The sequence below is a fragment of the Canis aureus genome, chromosome 22 (assembly GCF_053574225.1).
Source record: "Canis aureus isolate CA01 chromosome 22, VMU_Caureus_v.1.0, whole genome shotgun sequence".
Taxonomy (NCBI): Eukaryota; Metazoa; Chordata; class Mammalia; order Carnivora; family Canidae; genus Canis; species Canis aureus.
Genome location: NC_135632.1, coordinates 1520092 through 1543424, shown reverse-complemented (window position 1 = coordinate 1543424; position 23333 = coordinate 1520092).

Genomic DNA, 23333 nt, shown 5'->3' with positions numbered 1-23333 from the left:
GAATGAGGAAACAGGTGCAGAAGATACACCTATTTCCAACGCACATTGACAGAAAGAGCAATGCACATCACCTACCGTTTTATTGAAGAAGTGCACAGTCCCACCTAGAAATGTGGTGGCCGGAGAATGTAGTTCCTGGCCAGGGAGCTGCTCTGCATGGCAGTTCTACACGATGGAAAGGAACTCGAATTGTCTGTCCTTGGGAGGCCCTTGTCACCCATTCTGCAGTTGAGGAAACGGGTGCATAGAGAAATCAGCACCTCGTCTGAGATCACAGTGGTGGAGCACATTGGAAAAATTATGTTTTTTAAAATTTCTGCGTATTCTGGGGTATTCACTGTGTTTGTAATTGCGCATGCCTATTGTTAAACGAGGCCCTACGGAGTGTAATGAGGAAGGTGTGGAGGTCAAATTCATTGAAAAATTTGACCCTAAGGAGGACTGTTCCACCCATGTGACCTCACTTCCCCACTCCTGTTTGGAAATGTGTAGTCAGTTTTGATCGCCACAGATACTGGGGTACCACACAGATTAAATGATTAAGTCCAGGGTTGCTGCATGTTCTACAATGCCCAAGGCAGCCCGGCCCACATGAAGAATCGTCCCGTTCAAAAAGCCAGCGGTGTCCCTGTGTGGCCGTCGCTTCCGTGGTGGCGGTGGTGGTGGGGCTTACATATCAGGGCGGAAAAGGACGCCTGTGCCAAGAATGAGCTGTTAGAGTGGTTTCAACGGAGCCTAGATTCGGGGTCGGAAGGTTTCCACTTGAGGACTGCTCTGCCGCTTAAAAGCCAGGTTAGGGCAAGTTCAGTTGTGAAAACAGCTCGGGTCAGAGATGGGACGACCCCTTGCAGTGGAACAGGGAGCCGAGAAAAGAAAGGCCCCACAGGAGAGGTTTAGCTCTGTGTGGATGCAGGCCGGCCCGACCCATGGTAAGGGATGACGTGAACCTCGATCCTGGAGAGCCACCGCTCGTCACGCAGACCCCGCTGGGGGTTTCAGGCTTGCACGGAAGCAAGTGTAGCATGGCTGGAGGGAAAGGTGCAGAGCGACGGAGGCTTATGGAGCGTGGGGAGACCAGCTATCCTGTTCCGAGGGTAGGGAGCCTCTCGCAGCTTTCCTCATTACCGCTTCTTTCGGATCCTCTCCCCGCAGGGGGCTGGCGGGAGCGCCCATTAAAGTGAGGCTCAGTCTTTGGATTCCAGAAGAGGACGGCCAACAGGTGCAGGCCAGACCGGGCGGTTCCAGGAACTTCCCTGAGCTCGGCAGGAGTGTTCAGGAGTCTCCCCCAAGCCCACCCCAGAGCACGGCCTGGAGCCAGAAGCAGCTGGTCGGGCAGGGAGCGAGGCTGCACGTGGGCCGGGTCCTCACAACCACCTGCTCCTCCAATAGTGCACTGTCCGGGTTTGCCGGGGACGCCGAGGCTGCTGACGTCTCTCCCACTGGGCTAAAGGCACAGGACTATTATAAGCGGCTTGATCCCAATTTCCACTCCGAGGCTCCGGGAGGCTGACCTGTGGGTGGGAGGTACGGATAAGAAAGGACGCGTTTCCGTGATTTCTGTGGCGGGTCACCCCTGGGGGGCTCGAAGGCCAGCTGCGGCCTTGCACAGCTCTGCAGCCCCAAGGCTGACCCGCGTGTGGGGCCCAAAGCAGGTGTGACACCCGGCCCGCTGCTTCCCGCCTCTTCAGCTCCGGGGCCTCTCCAGCCCCCACGGCCACGCTTCGGGCCCACGCGGTACCCTGGCCGCCCCTCCAGCCGCATGTGGTCTCCCTGCAAGACCCTTTGTTGCCATAAAAGAGAACATTCAGGGGTTGGGGAGCCTGGATACCTTGGGGTGGGGGCGTCATGTGGCCCCCCCAGGAGGCCTAGATTTCCACTGGGTGCAGTAACGGTGTCCGCGGGCAAGTGTGTCCAATGTGAGCCCATGCGGTTGGCCGTGTGCATGTGAACATGGGTGTGTGTGTAAGAACGTGCCTGCGTGTGCTCACACGGGGTACATGTGAGTCTGCGCCGGCGGCTGCCTGTGTTGCTGTGTGCTCGCTCACTGTGTGAGTTCAGTGCGTGTGCTACACCCGGTGTGAGCGCGGGGTGCACCTGCTGGGCCCGGCGGGGGGCTGGGATTCGGGGCTGAGATTCAGGGCCGGGATGCGGGGACTGGGTGCAGGGTGTGGGCCGGAGTGCGAGGCCAGGGTCCGGGGCTGGGGGTCGGGTTGCGGGGCCGGTATGTGGGGCCAGAGTGCGGGTCGGGGTGCGGGCCGGGGTGCGGGCCAGCAGGGCCTCCGGGAACCGACCTGCCAGCATATCCCCACCGCCCCCGCCCCCCACTAGCTCTGTGACCCTGAACGTGTCACTTAACCTCTCCAAGCCTGAGGCTTCTTTTTTTGTGAGAACTGAAGAAAAGGGTTTCCGAAGGTTTCCCCCAGGGCCTGGCACTTTGCAGGTGCCCAGCAAACGGCACTAGTGCATTATCAATTTGCATTATCTTTTTGCAATTTTTTAAAATTTAAATTCAATCGATTAACATATAATATATTAGGAGTTTCAGAGGTAGAGGTCAGTGATTCATCAGCCTCGTAGGATCCCCAGTGCTCACTGCATCCCGTGCCCCTCTGCATGGTCCTCTTACTTAATAAGCCTCACTGGGGGATCCCCGGGTGGCTCAGTGGTTTAGCACCCCTTGGGCCCCGGGGTGTGATCCTGGAGACCCAGGATGGAGTCCCGCCTGCAGGGAACCTGCTCCTCCCTCTGCCTGTGTCTCTGTCTCTCTCTGTGTGTCTCATGAATAAATAAATAAAATCTTAAAAAAAAAAAAAAAGCCTCATGGACTGCATGGAAATACAGGGAAAGATGGAAGGCGGAGAAGGAGCAGGGGCTGTCAGAGTTCAGCTCTCATTCCTGGATTTAATCTGTGGGGCCAGAGAGGGTGCTGTTTCACCCTGCTGCCCTCAAAGGTCTACCGGTGACTGTGAGTCCCTTGAGAGGATGGAGGTGTATGGAGAATAGATGCCTGTGGGTGGACCTATTGGGAGGAGGGCTTCCGCGCACCAAAGAGGCAGCAGGGCTGGTTCTCTGCATCACAAGCTGCTTCCGTCGAGCTTCTCAAAGTCCCCAGCCTCAAAATACGAGGAGCCACCCCCCGCAGGACCTGACTGCCTAAGTGGGCCAGGCATAGTTTTCATCTTTCATCCAAATCACGGGGGGAGGGAGAAATTTGACAAAATGGTCAAATTCCCATTTGACTTATCTCTTTGACTTATCTTTAAGTATTTCTTCACATGCATTTTCTACAGCTTGGGTGCCCGTTCCAGCTTGCTGCCTTGTGAGTGTGAGCAGAAGGCTAAGGAAGGGCTCTGGGAGCACATGAATATTAATAGCGACATTCCGGAGCAGCTAACTGCAAAGTGTGACAGCTTGCTTTTCCCCCCATGCTCTAGCTTGTGATTTTTATACCGCAAACACATAATTTAGGGCTGCATCCTGCTAGTAGAGGTACTTCTCATTCAAGTGATAAAATTATATGTCTGATATTCCAAGGTGTTCTCCAGAGTGATTACCGTAGCTTTCAGGCCCGGCCTCCTAAGCCCATTCGAGAGCCTCAGCTCTAGAACGGAGGGGTAAAGTCCTGCTGGAGAGGCCCCACGATCCCCTCTTGACTTGCCTTTCTCAGGGAAAACACTCAAACTGTCTGAGCTTTAGTTTGAGCATATAAACATTAATCATAATAAATCCTACTTTTGTGAAGATTCGAGAATATCAGCATCTCTCACAGTACCTGGCACATAAAAAGTGCTCGATGAGCATCCTACAGAGAGATGATCAATAAAGAGCCCACCTGACAAGCACGTGAGCTACGGCAGTGCTGCTCGCACTTCAATGCGCGTGGGAATCATCTGGAAATCTTGTCAAGATGCAGCATCTAATTCTAGGTCTGGGCGGGGGCCCGAGGTTCCGCATGTCTCACAAGCTCCCGGCTGATGCTGATGCTGCTCATTCAACCAACGATGAATGTCGTAGAGGTAGCAGTATTGTGGCTTCTAGGGAAAAGAGAGAAATTAGAGCAGGGAAGGCACCTGCAGCCATTTAACAAATAGCTTTCATGAAATGAGGAGCCTAAGTTCAAAAACGCTAAATGTTCCTCAAGTGAGTAACAGAGAGGTCTTTTTTTTTTTTTTTTTTTTTTTTTTACTAAAAAAGTATAACAAGAAACCAGAGTCATAATGGACCAGTTTTACTACAACACACGCAAAGCCATGCCTCCCATTCAGAAAGTAATGCCGTCCTTACAGATTCCTCTGCCTCCACCCCGGAGATTCTGTGAGCATATGTTTTAAAAGTTGTGGGGAACTAACTGTACGGTCAGAGCTGCAAACTCAGATGTCACCCGGTGCATTGGGTGCTTGTCCTGTCTCAGAGGGTGAAGGCTTCTTCCTCGGCCCGCGGTCCTGGAGAGAGCTGTTCCTGTTGCCAAACGTTCTCATTTCTAAGAGAAGCCCAAGTTCTCTATTTTTATGTGAAATCTCTTTGAGTTAATATTGGCAACAACTTACAAAAAGTTTACGACTAGAGCCCAAGCAATTATCCTGCTCCGGGCTACGTTTGACTACAGCTCTCCGGTGTTGTACCCTCAAGATAGATCTTAGGGGATGGATAAGGAATTGAAGCTGGTAGATGTACAAGAAGGCAGAGGGGGAGGCCCGGGCTCTATCCCTTAGTGATGACGTGGCCCGGGATTTCTGGGGCCGCCAGTGCTGGTTTCTGGGTTGTCAGAGGGGCATTTTGCCCCAGATCTCAGTTCCCAAGCACCTCTTGTACCCACGGTGAGCCCCAAGGGAGCCAACCCATTTGTGGGACTTTAGATAAGGCCCTGTAGCAACAAGCCAGTGGACAGTCCTCTCAGGCACATGTTGTGTCTTTAGATCCCTTTCAAGGGACCTAAAAGTCACCAGCCCAGAACCTTATATGGTGGTCGTGAGGCACCTTGGAATGAGCAAAAATGGAATTTGTCTGGATGAGTCCCTTCCCCATGTCTGTGGGCCTAGACATGGCACCATTAGCTGCTGGAGTAGAAACGTCACGACGCCTGCCCCACATAGTCGGGCTGTGGCTACTGTTGGCTTGGCAGTGTGTGCACAGGGATCGGACACCCCCGGGGCTCAAGCCTGTACCCTCTTCCTAACTTCAGACACTGAGAGGAAGGGGGATACAGTGTGCTGTGAAGTATTCGACTGGCATAGCGCCCACGAAGAACAGAGTGTGAAATATTTGCTTTAGAAATCCTTTACCTGAAGCTTCGAATTGTGTCTTAATTGGTATCTTCCATTCAACAGACTCTAGTTCACTCTTCTTCTGTGATCTGAGGAAATTGTGAAAGTGTGTTCTTCAAGCAGGTAAGAGGGTCAGGACAGAATTTCCCGTGAATAATACTTTTTAGATGTTTGAGTAGCTTCGATCGTTCTTATAATGACTACAATGGGCCAAGATTGGGTTTTGTTTAAAGTCTTTGGGAAAACACTATGTCACAGCTCCACGTTACCCGGTGAGAGAGGGTTGTAGGGATCTTTACAGAAACCTATTCACACCTGAACTGCCAGCAGTTTTTTGTAGATTGTGTAAAATACCCATAACCACAACAACATCTGTTGGGCCACCCCACCTGCCAGCCGCTGGGCAGCCAGAAAGCTGGGCTGACCTAAATACAGGTATGTTCCTTGAGGCATAATTTCCATCTTGGATTTATTTCTGAGCACAAGAGAATGATGGTAGAGCCACACATCTGAAATATTAGTAAGAGCCCACTAATGACATACTGGGGGGTATTTGCCACCTGTGACTAACGTTTACCCGCCGCGATAGACCGATAGTGATGTGCAGCTCTGCGAGTGTGTGAGCTTTCTCCCTTTATAATTCTTTAAGAGACCACATCAGAATAGTTTGCAAAAGATTAAACCAAAGACATTAATTTTCAAATGGTTTTGTTTCTACAGTAGAAGATTACTGAGCAGCGGAAAATGGAGAGCGGAGTGTGTGTGTGTGTGTGTGTGTGTGTGTGTGTGTGGTGTGTGTGCATATCTCAAGGCTAAATGTGATCTCAAAAGAAAACGTGGCATTTGATGATTAGCTTCAAATGAAATCCTATGGATTTTATAGATAGGATCTGAATTTTTATTCTAATAAAGTTGATAGCACCTCTAAGGTGATTAATGGCTTATTGTTGCATTTTGTACATCAGAGAGTAAATCTAATGAGAAATATAATGAGAAACGTGCTGCAAACGTTTTTTTTTTAAAGTGTTTTTTCTACTTCCTCTACTTTACTCTACTCTTCTTTACTTTAATGTATAAGTTAAAAGAAGTGGCATATTTGGGAATGGCCAAAAAGAAGAGGCTTCAATCTCCAAATTCTAAGAGAAGTTTCCAAGATACACACGAATTGTTTTTCCCACCTCGTTTCATTGATTTTGAACTATGAGTGGGCTTTACCTTTAAGCTTTTTCTTGATCACATTCATTTTCAAAACACATTCTTCAGGATCTAAACATGTAGCACTTTGATAAATAAGATAGACCTCTGTATCTTCTTAGATTTCAAAACAACAATCATGCTCCACACTGTTGAGGATCAGAATTGAAAGAAGCAGTAAACAGTAAGATAGGCTGCTTGTATGATTTTTTTTTCTTAGTATTAGCATGTTAGAAGCTAACCATTACCCAAAAAGCCACTAAATAAGATGTCAAATAAACACATAAGGTTTGCCAAATGCATCACCTTCCCTAAACCAGCAGTTCTTCAAAAGGATAAAATTGTTTCCAGGCCTTTTTCTCAACTTGGGAGAGAGCTGTGAAATAAGCTTGCTTTTTAGGAATTTAATGCCAAATTCTATTCTAACCCTTCAAAGAAACCCTCCCAAGAGTCCTTAATTAAAATTGATTTCACTGTCATCAATGTCCTTCATAGCATTAAGAAATGTATGTATCATATTAAAGAATAGGAAAACAATAGAGAGGATCAGTGAACCAAAAGTTGGTCCTTTGGAAAGATCAACAAAAATGACAAAACTTTAGCTAGATTTACTGAGAAAAAAAAAAAAGATGAAATAACTAAAATTAGAAATGAAAGTAGATTGTTACCATCAACCCTACAGATAATAAAATGAATAAAATGGATTAAAAGAAAATACTATGAACAATTGCAGGCCAACAAATGAGACAGCCTAGATGAGATGGATAAATTCCTACAAATACCCAAAATTGACTCAGGAAAAAAAAATTAAAAACTAATCCTGATTTTTCGGGACGCCTGGATGGCTCAGCAGTTGAGTGTGTGCCTTTGGCTCAGGGCGTGATTCCGGGGTTCTGGGATCGAGTTCCACATTGGGTTCCCTGTGAGGAGCCTGCTTCTCCCTCTGCCTGTGTCTCTTGTCTCTCTCTGTGTGTCTCATAAATAAATAAAACCTTTAAAAAATAATTCTGATTTTTAAAAAATCAGAAAAAATTAAAATCTGAACAGATCTATAGCAAGAGATTAACTCTTGTTACATAATAATCAAACCTCCCAACAAAGAAAAGTCTAGAGCCAAATGGCTTCATTGGTAAATTCTACCAAACATTTAAAGAAGAATTAACCCCAATCCTACTCAAACTCTTCTAAAAAACTGAAGAAGAGGGAAGACTTCTAAATTCATTCCGTGAGACCAGTACACCTTACTCTGAAACCAAGGTCAGATAAATACTCCAGGAGAAAACTACAGGGGAGAACCCTTATGAGTGAAGGTGTGAAATTCACCAACACACCACCAGTAAGCTGAATCCAATAGCACGTTAGAAGGATTATACACCATGACCAAGTGGGATTTATGTCAAGAATGCAAGAGTGGGTCATATAAGAAAATCAATCAGTGTAACACATCACATTAATAGAACGAAACAAAAAGTACATCTTGTCAGTTGACACAGAAAACATGTTTGACAAAATCTGGCCTACTTTCATGATGAAAATACTCAGAAAACTAGGAACTGGAAGAGCTTCCTCAACATGATAAAGGGCATTTATGAAAAACCCACAGCTAACATCAATTCACAGCTGACATTTCACTCAATGGTGAAAGACTATAAGCTTTCTTTCTAAAATGAGGAACAACATAGTGGTACCTGCTTTCACCACAAGTATTTGTAATTGTACTGGAAGCAATCTCTAGCCAGGGAAACAAATGGATAGAAGACGTCCAAATAGGAAAGGAAGAAGTAAAACTATTCACGAGTGACATATTACTATATAGAGATAATCCCAAAGGGTCCAAAATACAAACAAAACAAAAGGTAACAACAACGACAACAAACCATGAGAGCGAGTAAATGAATTCAGCAAAGTTGCAAAGGACAACGTTAATACACAAAAATCGATTGTGTTTCTTATATACTAGCAACATGCTATCCAAAAAGGAAATTAAGAAAAGAATTGCAACTGGGTGTTATTCTGTATGTTAGTAAATTGAACATCAATAAAAAATAAATTAAAAAAAAATATAACAACTGTTAAAAAAAAAAAAAAAGAAAAGAATTGCATTTACAAAGCATCTAAAGATTGAAATAACTAGGAATAAATTTGACCAAGGAGGTGAAAGACCTGTACGCTGAATACTGTGAAACACTGCTGAGAGAATTTAAAGAGGGTCTAAATAAATGGGAAAACAACCATTTTCCTGAACTGGAAGACCTGATATCGTTGAGATGGCGCACTACTCAAAGAAGGCTACGCAGTCACTGAAATCCCTTTTTTGCAGAAGTGGAAAAGATAATCCTCAAGTTCATATGGATTTGCAAGGGCCCAAATAGCCAACACAATATTGAAAATAGGAAAGAACAGAATTAGAGAATTCACACCTCCTAATTTCAAAATTGATAACAAAGTCACAATAGTCAAAACAGTGTGGTACTGGCTGGCTAAGGGTAGACATGTAGACTAATGGAATAGAATTGAAAAACCATCAGTAAACCCATACGTTTATGGGTAATTGACTTTTGACAAGAGTCGCCAAGTTCGTTTAACAGAGAAAGTGTAGCCTTTACAACCAATGGCTCTGGGACAACTGGATATCTACATGCAAAAGGTGAAGTTGGACCCTGACCTCACTCATATACAAAAGTTAACTCAAAATGGATCAATAAGACTGAAAACTGTCAAACTCTTGGAAGACGGCATAAAGTTAAATCTTTATAATCTTGGATTCGGCAATGACTTTGTAGAAATGACACCAACAACATGAGCAACAGAACCAAAATTAGATGAATTGGATTTCATCGACATTAAAAACCTTTGTGCATCAAAGGATCTTGTAAAATCGTAGAAAGATAACTCACAGAATGGGAGAAAGTCTAGTATTACTAGACCCTACCCAGTAAGGGTCTAGTATCCAGATGATATTAAGAATCCTTTCAATTCAATAACAAAAAGACAATCCAATTAAAAATGGGCAAAGGACTTGAATACGCATTTCCCCAAAGCAGGTATAGATATGAAAACAAGCAGATGAAAAGACACTTGACACAATTAGTCATTAGAGGACTGCAGATAAAACCCAGGAGATACCATTTCACGCCTACTAGGATGGCTATAATTTAAAAAAAAAAAAAAAAAAAAGGAAAATAAGTGTTAGAGGGGATATGGAAAAACTGCAACCCTCGCGCATGGATGGGTGGCAATGTAAAATGATCCAAGTTGCTTTGGAAAACAGCTTGTCATTTCCTCAAAAAGATAAACATGGAATTACCACATAATGCGGAAATTCCACTTCCAAGTATAAAGCCTGAATAACTGAAAACATGTGTTTGCACACAGACACATGCAAGTTCATAGTAGCACTGTTCACAATAGCCCAAAGGTGGAAACCACCAAAATGTCCATCAATAGATGAACGGATAAACAAACAGTGGTGTACACCTACCAGGGAGTATTAATTGGCTATAAAAAGGAATGAACCATGTGTGATACATAGTATGATACGCTACAGCACGGATGAATCGTGAGAACATATGCTAAGGGAAAGAAGCCAAATACAAAAGATCACCTATTGTATGATTTCATTGATATGAAATACCCAGAATAGGTAAATCCCCAAACACAGAAAGCAGACTGGTGGTTGTCAGTGGCCAGGATGAGGGAGCAATGGAGAGTATTTAATGGGCATGAGGATTTTTTCTGGGGTGATGAACATGTTTTGGAACTAGACAGAGGTGGTGGTTGCCTAACATTGTGAATGTGCTGGAAGCCATTGGGTTTTACATTTTAAGATGGTTCATATATGACATAAAGCATATGGCGGCGGGGTGGGGGGGGGATGGATGAACCAGGTGATGAGGATTAAGAGGAGTACGCTTGCCACGATGAGCACTGCGTAGTTTAGAGAATTGTTGAATCACTATATTGTGCACATGAAACTAATAGAACATTGTATGTTAACTACACTGCGATTAAAATCGAAAAGCTTAATAAAAAATATATGGTAAAAAAGGTATTTTAAAAGGCAAAAATAAAATAGTTAATAGAAAACTAATTATGTGAATTTTACCTCAATCAAAAAAAAAAAAAAAGAACTTTCCTTGAGGTATAATATCCATGCAATAAAATGCACTCAATTTAAGTGGATCCGTCCACGACGGCCTACATAGCACAGCCCTTTTGCTGGTGTTTCAGTAATTCATTCTTTTTAAATCCTGAGTAGATTTCATTGTGCAACTAAGCCACAGATTTTTATCCAGTCATCCGTTGATAGACATTTGGGTTGTTTCCAGATTTTGGAAATTATGAATAAAAGCTCCTATAGACTTTTTTGTACAGCTCTTGGTGTGATCATGTTTTTATTACTTTTGGGTAAATACCTACCAATGGCATTGCCAGGTCATGAAGGAAATGTGTATTTAATTTTATTTAAAAAAAAAAAAAAAGCCAAACCTCTTCTCGAGTGCTCGAAATACGTCACGCGGTCATCCGCCAGGTATAAGGATGAGTTATCACTCCACACCCTCCCTGAACCGTGGTGTGGTCGATCTTTTCGATCTGAGATACCCTCTGAGGCAAGTCCCCCCTGCTTCCAAGGCGGGACCTTCTGGGATCTCCACTGAATAATTAATAATTATTTGGAGAAGCCCTGCCGAGGCCGGACTCAAATGTCTTCCAGCCCTTTTAGGAGTTTTGCTTGCCCCGGCAGCTTTGCCTGGCCTCCCAGAGCCTTGCCCTGCTTTGGGTTCATAATCCGCCAGAGGCTGGAGGCCACCCATGTGCAGACTCCTGGAGCCCCTCTCTACCTCTCCCCGCCCTGGAGCTCCAAACCACAGCACTGCTCCGCACCCCCATATGTTTTATTTGTGTCTCTCTAAGAGGCTTGACCATTGCCTGTCCTTCGTTTAATTTAATTGCTAATTCAGTTTACGCCTACAGCTTATAGCCATAAGCACTCACTGCCCCCGCGGAAGCCTAGATAATATTTCTGCGGTCACGCTCACCTTGCTGAGGGTGCGTGGAGGCAGCTCCTGTGGCACCTTTCCTAGGGAGCGCGTGGTCCTGCGCACCCCCCTCCCGTCTCACTGCACGGGCCGGAGCAATGCAGGGGCTCACACCAGGCCGGGCCCTCCCGTGGCATTCCGGCCCGGCCGCAAGGTCCATGGACGCGAGGCCTCATTCCGAAATTAAAGTTGCATCTTCTTAGAGGACAGAACCATCGGTCATCCACCCTTTAACGATGGGATGTCAAGGGCACGTGCTTGCCGCCAGCATCTCGTCAGCACAGAGTAGGAAGGGTTGTGGGAATGTGATATCGTTGATTTGGCATCTCCTGTAGGAATGTGTGTTCAACTCCTGGGACTACTGGAGCACATTTATAGGACTGGTGTCCGTTGTCTGTTTTCTGTCTGCTACTCGACCCTGAGTTAAGAATCTTGGCTTTCGAGTTCACGGGTTAATACTCTTGTCCATGACATTCGCACATATTTTTAAAAAGTCAAATGTTCTTATTCAAACTAATCCTATTGGGCTTGCTGTTGGACAACTGTTCCATAGGGTATATTTTGAATGTACTAGAGAAACCTTATTCTGAAGCATTCTGAAATAGGAGAGCAAGGTCGTCGATGTGTTGCACTGACTGCCTTTTTCTTGAGTCAGATGTACAGACCTGTTATATTTAGAAAAAAAAAAGAAAAAGACAACAAAGCATTTGTACTTTATCTCTTCACTACTGTAGGTCGAGTTCCTTTTGAATGTGTTCCTTGATGAGAGCAAAACTTAAAGCATCCTTGGTCAGATATTGCATTATGCTCTTCTCTTGCAGTGGACAAGGGACTACTTTTCAAAAAGGGTCTGAGGGGGATCCCTGGGTGGCGCAGCGGTTTGGCGCCTGCCTTTGGCCCAGGGCACGATCCTGGAGACCCGGGATCGAATCCCACGTTGGGCTCCCGGTGCATGGAGCCTGCTTCTCCCTCTGCCTGTGTCTCTGCCTCTCTCTCTCTCTCTCTCTCTCTCTCTCTCTGTGACTATCATAAATAAATAAAAATTTAAAAAAACATTAAAAAAAATAAAGAGGGTCTGAGGAGGATAGCTCAGCAGAGCAAAGTTGTCAGTCTTATTCATAATTAGAAGTCAGGTACCAACCACGTGTACCATAAATAATCCCTAATAAGGGAGAACTGCTTCCAGGGAAGCTGTAAAATGTTACACATGCCTAGATAAGTCATCTGTTTATAAAATATTCTCAAAAAGCACAGAATACAGTCAGTCCTCAGATGCACTGGAAATCTGAAACAGAAGGAAGTGCATTTTGAAAATCATGCACCGGCACTCCGTGGAGGCGTCAGTGAGCATCGAGGGTTATGGTCTCAGATCCGTGTGCTAGGAATGCTCACTCTTAGGTCACTAGTGTCTAATTTTTTAAAATATTTTATTTATTTATTGAGAGACACTCAACCGCTGAACCACCCAGAGGCCCTAGGTCATTAGTTTCCATCTTACTGGAAGATTTTCTGGGAGCCAAGAGCCTTAGGGTGATGCCACTGGTTTGTGATCGTCAGCATTTGACCTCGTTTTATAGACACAGCAACTGAGGTTCTGAGAAGTTAAATAACTGGTTTTCCGGGGATCCCTGGGTGGCTCAGCGGTTTGACACCTGCCTTCAGCCCAGGGCATGATCCTGGGGTACCAGGATCGAGTCCCAAGTCGGGCTCCCTGCAGGGAGCCTGCTCCTCCCTCTGCCTGTGTCTCTGCCTCTCTTTCTCTCTCTCTGACTCTCATGAATAAATAAATAAAATCTTAAAAAATAAATAAATAAATAAATAAATAAATAAATAAATAAATAAATAAATACTGGTTTCCCACAGGTAACAAGTCATGGCTCCAGGTCTTTTGGTTCCCAGAGCCCAAGCTTTTTATTTTATTTTATTTTATTTTATTTTATTTTATTTTATTTATTTTATTTTATTTTATTTTATTTTATTTCATTTCATTTCATTTCATTTCATTTCATTTCATTTTATTTTATTTTATCTTATTTTTTTACCATCTACACAAGAGTTAAGTAGATCTTCACATTCATTTCTCTACTTATACTAGGGCACACGGGCAATTTGATTACCAGTGATTTCCTTTTGTAAAAAAAAAAAAGGTGCTGGTTTAGCATCTAACCACTGATAGAAGTTTTGAACCTGTGCTCTCTTACATTCCAGTGACGTGTCTAGTCTAATTACCTGACTTCATACATTCCCCCAGTAGGAGGCCAAGAAGGCCCAACATGCGCTTAAGACATGCATGTATGTGACTTTCCATATAAATGGTGGAAGAAAAGCGGAGAGAGACGCAGATGAATTGTTTAGGGCTGCCACTGGGTTTCTTTCAGATCTTAAACGTGTTTGCTCCTTGCCGTAAAGAAAGACAAGCTAGAGAACAGTCCAGGAGCCTTGACCAGGAGCCAGTGACATGTTTCATTGCTTTGTATTATCAGTTTTGTCTGTAACTGGTACAAAGTTGGCTCCTTAGGTTTTGTCGACTGGGTGTTTGTCGGTTGTCACTTTGCAGCCACCCCTGCAAGGCCTGCAGGTGGAAATGTGGACGCAGCACTTTCTCCGGGCTTTCTGATGGGCCGGACAGGTGGGGACCTGACAAATTCCACGGGCCGCTGCCTGACACATGCCTGCTCAGATAAGCCTTTCTCAGGGTTTACCTTCAAGGAGTGAAGGCTCTGTGTTACACGTACACGGGGGACTTCACGCGCAGGGTTGCCAGATTTAGCAAATAAAAATGCAGGACACCCAGCTAAATGTTGTTTTCAAATAAACAAACGATTAAATTTTTAGTACGAACATGCTTAAATATTGCATGAAAACCCTGTGTTTTATCTGGCAACTCTCTTAATGTTGCGACTTGTGTAGACTAGAAGAGAGGCCAGTCTGTTTTCAGATTTTTTTTTTTAAATCTACATCCAGTTTTAATTTCTTGTTTTCATCCGGTTTTAATATTTTCTTGCCTCAAGGTAGCTGAATATGATATGTTGCCATTGGGGGATATCTTATTCTTTTCTATACTAAGGTTGAAGAATGATCCACAGATGCTGACAGAGAGTCCACAATGAGAGTAATCATTAAAAACAGAGTCAGTGGCCACAGGCAAACATCTCTGAAACTGTTTTCAAATGCAAAAAAAAAAAAAAAAAAAAAAAAGTGGAAGGTTTGTAAGCTTTAAAATATCGTGTTAATGGAAAACTAAAAATAAAAATAAATAAATAAATAAAAATAAAATATCGTGTTAATGTATTTTAAACATATACATGACTTTGTCATCTCCGTACGCCACATTGTAACGTGGGATCGTGGTGGCTTTGGATTGTCGTGCTCGTGGATGTCCGTCCTTATTTCCCACTCCAGGTTTTTACATAATTATGGATATAAGCACGCTCTCATGAGTCATATACCACAAGTTAAAGAACCAGAAGAAAAATGTGAGGTTGGTAATCATCTATTCTAATAGAATTCTATTTGTCACGGACATTTCCTCATTTAGAAACCAATAGAACATGTTAGCATTGCTCTCTGTGGGACGAGGCACGCTTTGATAAGACGTAACGTTTCTCTTACCGATCCCAATGAGTCCTTTGAGAATTTCTGGATGTGGCACATTCAGATTCCACAGTATGGCTTTCTGTTTCAACTGGCCCATGGGGTTGGAAAGTGAACAGAAATGATAAATCATAAAATTTCGGTCCCTCGTTTAGGGGGATCGGCCAGGAAAGTCAAAGACTCCTAGAGATTTCTGTAGGTGATAAGCAGCACCACTTTTCCTCTCCTGGCTGCTCTATGAATAGCACCTGCTCCCCAAAATCATGACCGCGAATAGTCCCCACGCGGACTCTGCGTGGGGCCGGGTGCGGCGCGTGGGCCCTCTCGCCGCCCCGCGGGGTGGGCCCCCCTAGCTCCCGACGCTGGGGCACCTGTTGGCTGAACCGCAGTACGGCTCTGTGCTCTTGCTCTGACTGCTGTTTCCTTAAACGCTGCTCAAGCCCTATGCGTCTTCGTGTTTCCTTAGAACCAGCCCCAAAAAAGAAATCTGGTTTTCACTCTGTGTCGGTGCAAGTGGCCCCCACCTCTCTGCTGAGCACTGACGGGACACATTTCCTCCTGCCCCCTGATGGCTGTAACTCTGCTGAAGGTGAGGAGGGCCATGCAAACCTCCACCATCAGCTCCAAGTCCCACGGGGTAGGGAAGGAGGAATGGGGGGGACACCTCCCAGGGATGTCCCTTTATATATATATATTTTTTTTTTTTTTCATTTCTCCATGAGAGACATAGAATGAGAGAGAGGCAGAGACCCAGGCAGAGGGAGAAGCAGGCTCCATGCAGGGACCCGATGCGGGACTTGATCCCAGGACCCCGGGGTCACACCCTGGGCCGAAGGCAGACGCTCAACCGCTGAGCCCCCCAGGCGCCCCCAGAATGTCCCTTTGATACGTGTTCTTGCCTCTCACATATTCCTCGTAGCAACCTCAGTTTGGCAGATGATAAAACCCAGGCGCCAGTGACCTGGACCAGGGTCCTTAGGTTCCTGCAGGACCGTAGGTGTGTCAGGAGTTTATGTGACCGAGGCGGAGTTTGCGTGGTGTCACCGCCACAAGCGGTTCCGTCTAGAACGAATCCCGAGCTCCTGCGGCCAAGCCGCCGAGACCGTAGGACGCCAGCTCTCCTCAATTCGCTCCCTCGGCCCTAAAACGAGCGCTCATTTGATTCACGAGGCTTCCTGGCAGGTTTGCTGGGCTGCGGGGTCTCGCGTGGGCAGAGGAGGCCGCGCCCGGCTCCACGTTAGACCGAAGGCCCGTGCGGGGTTCGAGGGAAAACCAAGTGTCCCGAAGGGATGTGCACTCGGTGGGGTCCGAGCCCGGGCCATCAGGGGATAAGGCGCATGCCCCCCGACACAAAATGCTTTTGAAGGTAAGTTTTTTTCTTAAAGGTGGGGGTCTGGGGGCATGGGGGCATGGGGGCATGGGGACGTGGGGCATAGGGGGTGTGGAGAGCATGGGGGGCACAGGGGTCTGGGGGTAAGGAGGGGCACAGGGGGCATGGGGCCCATGGGGGGATGGGAGCACAGGGGCATGGGGGTCATTGGGGGACATGAGGGGACATGGAGGATGGAGGCACGGAAGGCATGGGGCCACAGGGTGCACTGGGTGCCCGGGGGGCCATGGGGGTGCCCAGGGGCATGGAGGCACAGGGGGACGGGGGTATGGGGGGCACAGGTGCATGGGTGCCTGGGGGGGCCTGGGGGCCAGGGGGCCGGGGGCCTGGGGGGCATAGGGGGACAGGGGAGCAGGGGGCACAGGGGCACAGGGAGACGGGGCCACAGGGGGTAAGGGGAGCAGGGGGACACGGAGGGTCACGGGGGTTCACGGGAGGCCCGGGGGCTGGTCCAGCACCAGCCACTGCATCACCGAGCCCGGGAGCCTGGGGAGAGGAGTCCTCACCGGAGAGCCGTGGGGCCCCGTGCGGGGCCGCCTGGGTGGCCGTCGCATCCGGGCCGAGTCCTTCCCTGGCGTTAGGTGTGTCCCGTGGCAGAGACTGCGCCAGGCTCCCGGACCTGGAGACGAGAGGCTGCTCCGGGGGGCTGTGACAAGGGTGAACACAGTCTTTGTTCACTTTTTGAAATGTGTCCGGGAAGCTGCAAGCGCCTGGGATTTCATGGGGGGGGGGGGGTTAGTACCCACGACCTCAGGGCCTAGGCAGCTCCGCACCCGGAGACCCCCCAGCGCCTCTCCCCGCGGGGGACAGAGCCCGGGGGCGCCACCCGGCCCGCAGCGAGGGGACCTTCCCGCCGCTACTGCTGCCCCCGCCGCCCCTTCCACAGGCCGGCGGGTCCCTGGCACCGGGCAGGGCTCCACGGAGCAGAAGGGGACACTCAAATGAACCCGGTAAATGGAAGGTATTTAGAAAACGGTGCTTTTTAAAGACTCTTGTATTTATTTGAGGCTGAGTGTGTGCACACACGAGCTGGGGGGGAGAGGCAGGGGAGGAGGGAGAGAGAGAATCCTAGACCCCGCCCCCAGGATGGAGCCCAACAGGGAGCTCACCCCCAGGACCCTGAGGTCATGGCCTGAGCCGAAATCAAGTCAGGTGCTGCACCCCCTGAGCCACCCAGGTGCCCCTAGGAAATGATTTTTATATTGCCATTATTCAAAACCACTTAGCACAGCGGACAGTGTAGACGCATGACTTTGCTGATTAGGATGCTGCCCATTCCAGAAGGAAATGATTATGGGGGCGCCTGGGGGCCCAGCGGTGGAGCATCACCTCGGGCCCAGGCCGTGACCCCGGGGTCCCGGGATCGAGTTCCGCATCAGGTCCCCGCAGGGAGCCTGCTCCTCCTTCTGCCTGCGTCCCGGCCTCTCTCTCGCTCTCTCTCTGTGTCTCTTGGGAATAAATAAATAAAATTCACAAAGAAATGCTTACTCTTCATGAGTCTCCAAATTACTCCTATCCCAGTTCGTTAAACTCCCTTCAGTTCAGGCAGCAGAATCAGATGGGCCAGAATTTTTGCTGGGCTCGCATATTAGCATCGATCTAACGAAGTCACCAAGTCACCACACGTTGTGCGACGCATCCGCCGTGGACACTGTGGTTGTTCCAACTTGTGAGAAAGTCACTGTTTCCTGGCACTTGGCCGCGGACTTACTTCACTGTGGCAACCCAGAGACGACCCGACTCGGAGCCGTGTCCTCTACGTACCCGGTGTCTCCGCCGTCCGGGAGTTCCGCGAATTTCCACGTTATTGCATTCTGTCCTCCGTCGGGGCCTGGACATCCAGACCTTCAGCTGAATCTCTAAATGGTTAATGGGAGTAGAATCATATTTTTCTCTAATTAATGCCTCTGAATGCCCAGGGTCCAAATATGCTTACATATTTTTCAATGATTTGATATGAAGTATTACAGAAAGGTAAAATTTCAAAATATAGAGAGGTGTTTATATAAACAGGAATATGTACCCAGAGGAATAAATAAACCAATAATCAGCAACAGAAGAGCTCGCTGCAGACCCTAATAACAGAGAAGCTTCATGGAAACAGTGTTTGCTTCGGGGAAAAATGGTCGTGGTTCCTCCTTCAGAATTAGAACCGTGGAATAATGAGCAGATGATGACCGGTGCTCTGTCACTTGTCCATAAAAGCGAATCTGATGAGTTAATAGTTAATGGTATGTAGAAGTTTCGTAATAATTGGCTAATGAGTTAAATGAGGATTAACGATAGCGTTAAGCCTCCCTATGTCCTTTGAAGGTAGGGGACAGGTATGAGGGCACTCTGTGATCTCCAGATCTCAGCTTACGAAAATTTATTAATACCTTTATACTAAATAATAATAATAATAATAACTTTATAGTCAAATTGCAATATATTATTATATCCTCTCACGCATGGGTACCTGGAGTTGTAAAAATCAAAGGGGTATTCGTTGTCGATCGTCTGGCGCCACTTGTCGTTTGGAATTGCAAAGTGAGGCAACCAAGGCTTTTGTTCTGGATCCTCCCACAGAATATCAAATAATAAGCAAATAAGTTTATTATTTTTATTTGGAGCCGCACCAATTTTTCGGTTCCTAAGACCAATGGGTTACCTGTTTCAGGATGCTAGGCCTGGATTTTACTTTTATTTCTTAGACTCAGCCATGAAGGAAAATCAGAGTAGCCTCCTGCACGTCAGCAGATCTTTATGATCTTTAGTACTTTATGACAGATCAGTAACAAAATGTTGTTTTGGGGAAGCAGAAACATGGGAGCCTCGTTTAAAATTGCTGGCTTGGAGGCAGAGAGCCCAGGACCACGCGGGGAGTGAATGGCGGGCTTGGGAGCGCCGAGCCCCTGGGTCCTGGGGGTTCCTGGGTCCTGCGGTGTCCTGGGTCATCCTGGGGGATCCTGGGTCCTGTGGGGTCCTGGGTCATGGGGTGTCCTGGGGTGTCCTGGGTCCTGGGGGTTCCTGGGTCCTGTGGGGTCCTGTGGGGTCCTGGGGGGCCCTGGGTCCTGGGGCAGGAGGGCAGCCCTAGAACCCGCCCAGAGGCATTCTGCTGTCACACCCCTTTCCTCGCCCTCCTGGCGTGGGGGGGACAGCAAGGGCCCGGGCCTCTGTGAGGCTGTAGCGGGGACCTGGTGGGGCGGTGGCCCGTGTACCTCAGTTTCCTCCATTCTGGGTGAGTGGCGTGGATTTACGGTCCCTTGAATGAACCTAAAATACCGTTTCTGTTTTGAGCTGCTCACGTGAGTGCTCAGATCTCCTGCTCTCCCTGCTGGAATGCCTGGGAGGGTGCTGTCCTCCAAACGACCTTTCCCCAAATCCAATCCCCAGCCCAAGAGCTGTAACCTAAAACCCCCAATCATGGCCTTAAAGAAGTTCCCCAGAGAGAATCAGGCCACACCCCTCTCATCTCTAAACATATGGGCCTCCTGCCCGCATCCAGACAGCGCAGTGTCCTTGGCCTCCAGCCTCCCGGATTCCGGGGTGCCTGGGTAAGCAGCAATCTCTCAGTTCCAACCTGATGGGAGCCTGAACTCAATCTCACCTGAAATTGGTTTTCAAATCCAGATGCAATTAGAAACAGATGTTTCCAAACAGACTGAAAAAGGTTGTGGGGGGAAAATCAGGTTCACTGCCTTTAGGATCGGTTGAATTTCTCAGGTCTTTGTAATCAATAGGAAGGGAGGAGAAATAAGAGCTGTTGTCAGAGTTTGCCTCCCTCCCCGCTCCCTTCCTCCCTTTCTCATTTTCTTCACTCCCTCCCATCCCCCCCTTCCTCCCCCTTTTCCTACCCACTTCCTCCCTCCCTTCCTCCTTCCTTTCCTCCCTCCCTTCCTTCTTCCCTCCCCCCACTTCCTCCCTCCCTCCCTTCTTTCCTCTCTTCCTCCCTCCCCCTTCCTTCTTTTCTTCGCCCCCTCCCTCCCTTGCTTCCTTCCCCCTCCCTTCCTCCTTTCCTCCCTCCCTTCCTACCTCCTTCTTCCCTTCCTCCCTCCCTCCCCTGCTTCCTCCCTCCCTTCTTTCCTCCCTTCCTCCCTCCTTCATTCTTCCCCCTCCCTTCCTCATTTTCTCCCCCTCCCTTCCACCCCCCTTCCTACCCCCTTCCTCCCTCCCTTCCTCCTTCCTTTCCTCCCTTCCTCCCTCCCTTCCTTCTTCCTTTCCTCCTCCCCTTCCCTTCCTCCCTTTCTCCCCACCCCTTCCTCCCTTTCTCACTTCCTCCCCCCTCCCTTCCTCCCTCCCTTCCTTCTTCCCTCCCCCCACTTCCTCCCTCCCTCCCTTCTTTCCTCTCTTCCTCCCTCCCCCTTCCTTCTTTTCTTCACCCCTCCCTCCCTTGCTTCCTTCCTCCCTCCCTTCCCCCCTCCCTTCCTCCCTTCCTCCCTCCCTTCCTCCCTCCCCCCTCCCTCCCTTGCTTCCTTCCCCCCTCCCTTCCTCCTTTCCTCCCTCCCTTCCTACCTCCTTCTTCCCTTCCCCCTCCCTCCCCTGCTTCCTCCCTCCCTTCTTTCCTCCCTTCCTCCCTCCTTCATTCTTCCCCCTCCCTTCCTCATTTTCTCCCCCCTCCCTTCCACCCCCCTTCCTACCCCCTTCCTCCCTCCCTTCCTTTTTCCTTTCCTCCTCCCCTTCCCTTCCTCCCTTTCTCCCCACCCCTCCCTTCCTCCCTCCCTTCCTCCCCCTCCCTCCCTCCTTCCTTTCCTCCCTTCCTCCCTCCCTTCCTCCCTTCCTCACTTCCTCCCCCCTCCTTCCCTTCCTCTCTCCCTTCCTTCTTTCTTCCCCCCACTTCCTCCTTCCCTCCCTCCCTCCCACACTGAACCCTCCAAGTGCTCAGACCCAGTGCCTTTCGCCTTTCGAGTAGCCCTGTTACGATGTGCCCGGCTGGACTTTCCTGCCTGACCCCCTTCCTAATCTAGTCTAGCTAAAGACAATTTTGCATCTTATGTGAGGCACTTAACAATTCTTATTGCTGAGGGATGAATTTCTACGTACAGAGGAAGGGACACATAAAAAATAAATTGTTATCCCAAAGTAGGAGAATATTAAAGATTCCTGCCCAGAAAGTTTCATTTAACACATGCTATAAAACTCCCTCTAAAGCTGGCCTAATGGCAATCCAGGACACATTAGTGGGTTTGGGAAGGTCCCTCCCCCCCCCATTGAATCAAAACCCCATTAAAGTCTGCATGCTGGGAAAGAGAGGAGAAAGCTCACTTGTGGACAAATAGTACCCATGAACTTTAATGCATTAAAATGGATTCATAAGTTCTTCTAAGATGAAAACCATGTGTCCAATTATTGTGAGATTCACCACCCCTTACAAGTTCGGAACAGACCATCCTCCTGTCCCGCTTCTAAAATGAGTACGTCTATTTTCAGAATAATTTTCAGCGTTCGGTCTGGTCCACCATTTGATTTTTAATCTCCTCTTTTATCCCTGGAATCTCGCATTCCTGGTGCACTTCATCTCTTTTGTGTGGAATAATATCCTTCAGAAATCTTTGATGCATTGGTGAATTAAAAGGAAAAAAATGAAATGTAAGTGCTTGCTCTATTTGTCATTTTTAATACGTTTTGAGCCTCTTGATTTATGATTAAGCATTTCTTAGGAGAGGAGAATGTTTAAGGTGGTATTTTGAGCTCCATTTAAGGCAATTTAGTTGTCATCAGGCCTCCTCACCCCATAACCTTCGAAAGACCTTGCTTCATAAATTGGACCCAAACAATTGGCTTGTGTTTCGAGTAGACAAAGCCTTATGGAAATGATACTTGCTAAGTGTTTTTATTGGACATCTGGGTAAGAGTTAGCCTTTGTCAGGCCGGTCCCAGACCACGGCTAGCCCGACTCCTCCAGCCTTGGTGGCACTTTCTGCTCTTAGAAAACTCTTTTAAAATTCTTTTAAATTGAGAGGGAATGAAATTTGGATTCATTTCTTCCCCACCCCCCGCCTTCTGCTTTGATTCCCGATGCAGTGGCCGGGATTAAGGGTGTTCATTCCATTCCCCCCCTCACCCTGAGGTCAGATCTCTGTGCTCAGGGCCCCACCTGCCTCCATCCTGTGGCTGTGGATCCGGGCTCTGGGTGGGATCTCGAGGACCGCGGGGGAGGGGGGGGGCTGTGGTCTTGATACCAGGGTGCAAGGAAGGGCAGGGGGGTCGCAGGCCCTCTGGGGAGCAGGGCCTCTCCCACTCTCAGCAGCCGCCCTGCCCCAGACCCATGTGGGATCCCGGAGCGGAGGAGCTCCCCACGGCCGCGGGAGCCGCGAGGCAGAGGAGACCCGTGAGGCCTGGCCCGGCGGTTAGCAGCCAGACGGACCCCTCAGTTGGAAGATCCAGGAGCAAAGGAGAACGTGCCCTCGGGGGTGACGGCGGGCGAGAGGCGGAGGAGTGCCAAGTGGTGGGACTTGGTATCTGGAGAACGCTCCAGCCATGAGCCCCACTGTGGACGTCCCTGAGCCCACCGCGGAAGGTCCCCTGCACGGGGCCTCCAGGGACAAAGGCAGGACGTGACCAGGTCAAAAATGGAGTAAAGGAATAAATGGGAAATCTTCAGATCATTCCAAAGACGGGTTTTATGCTTGTTTAAACTGGGAGAAATGTCCAGGCCCCGTGCGGAAACGGGTTTGGGTGGGATTCCGGGTGCTGACAAGAGGAGCACCCCGGCCTCGCGGGTGGGGCCCGCCTTCCTCTCACTGCAGCACTCCGGGGACTGCTGGGCTCTCCTCAGTGTGAGAATCTAGGTGCGTGTCCAGGGACCCTCGTAGTTGCAGGCCCGCCTCCCAGTGACCCTTATGGGTGTAGGCCAGGCTCCCAGGGACCCTC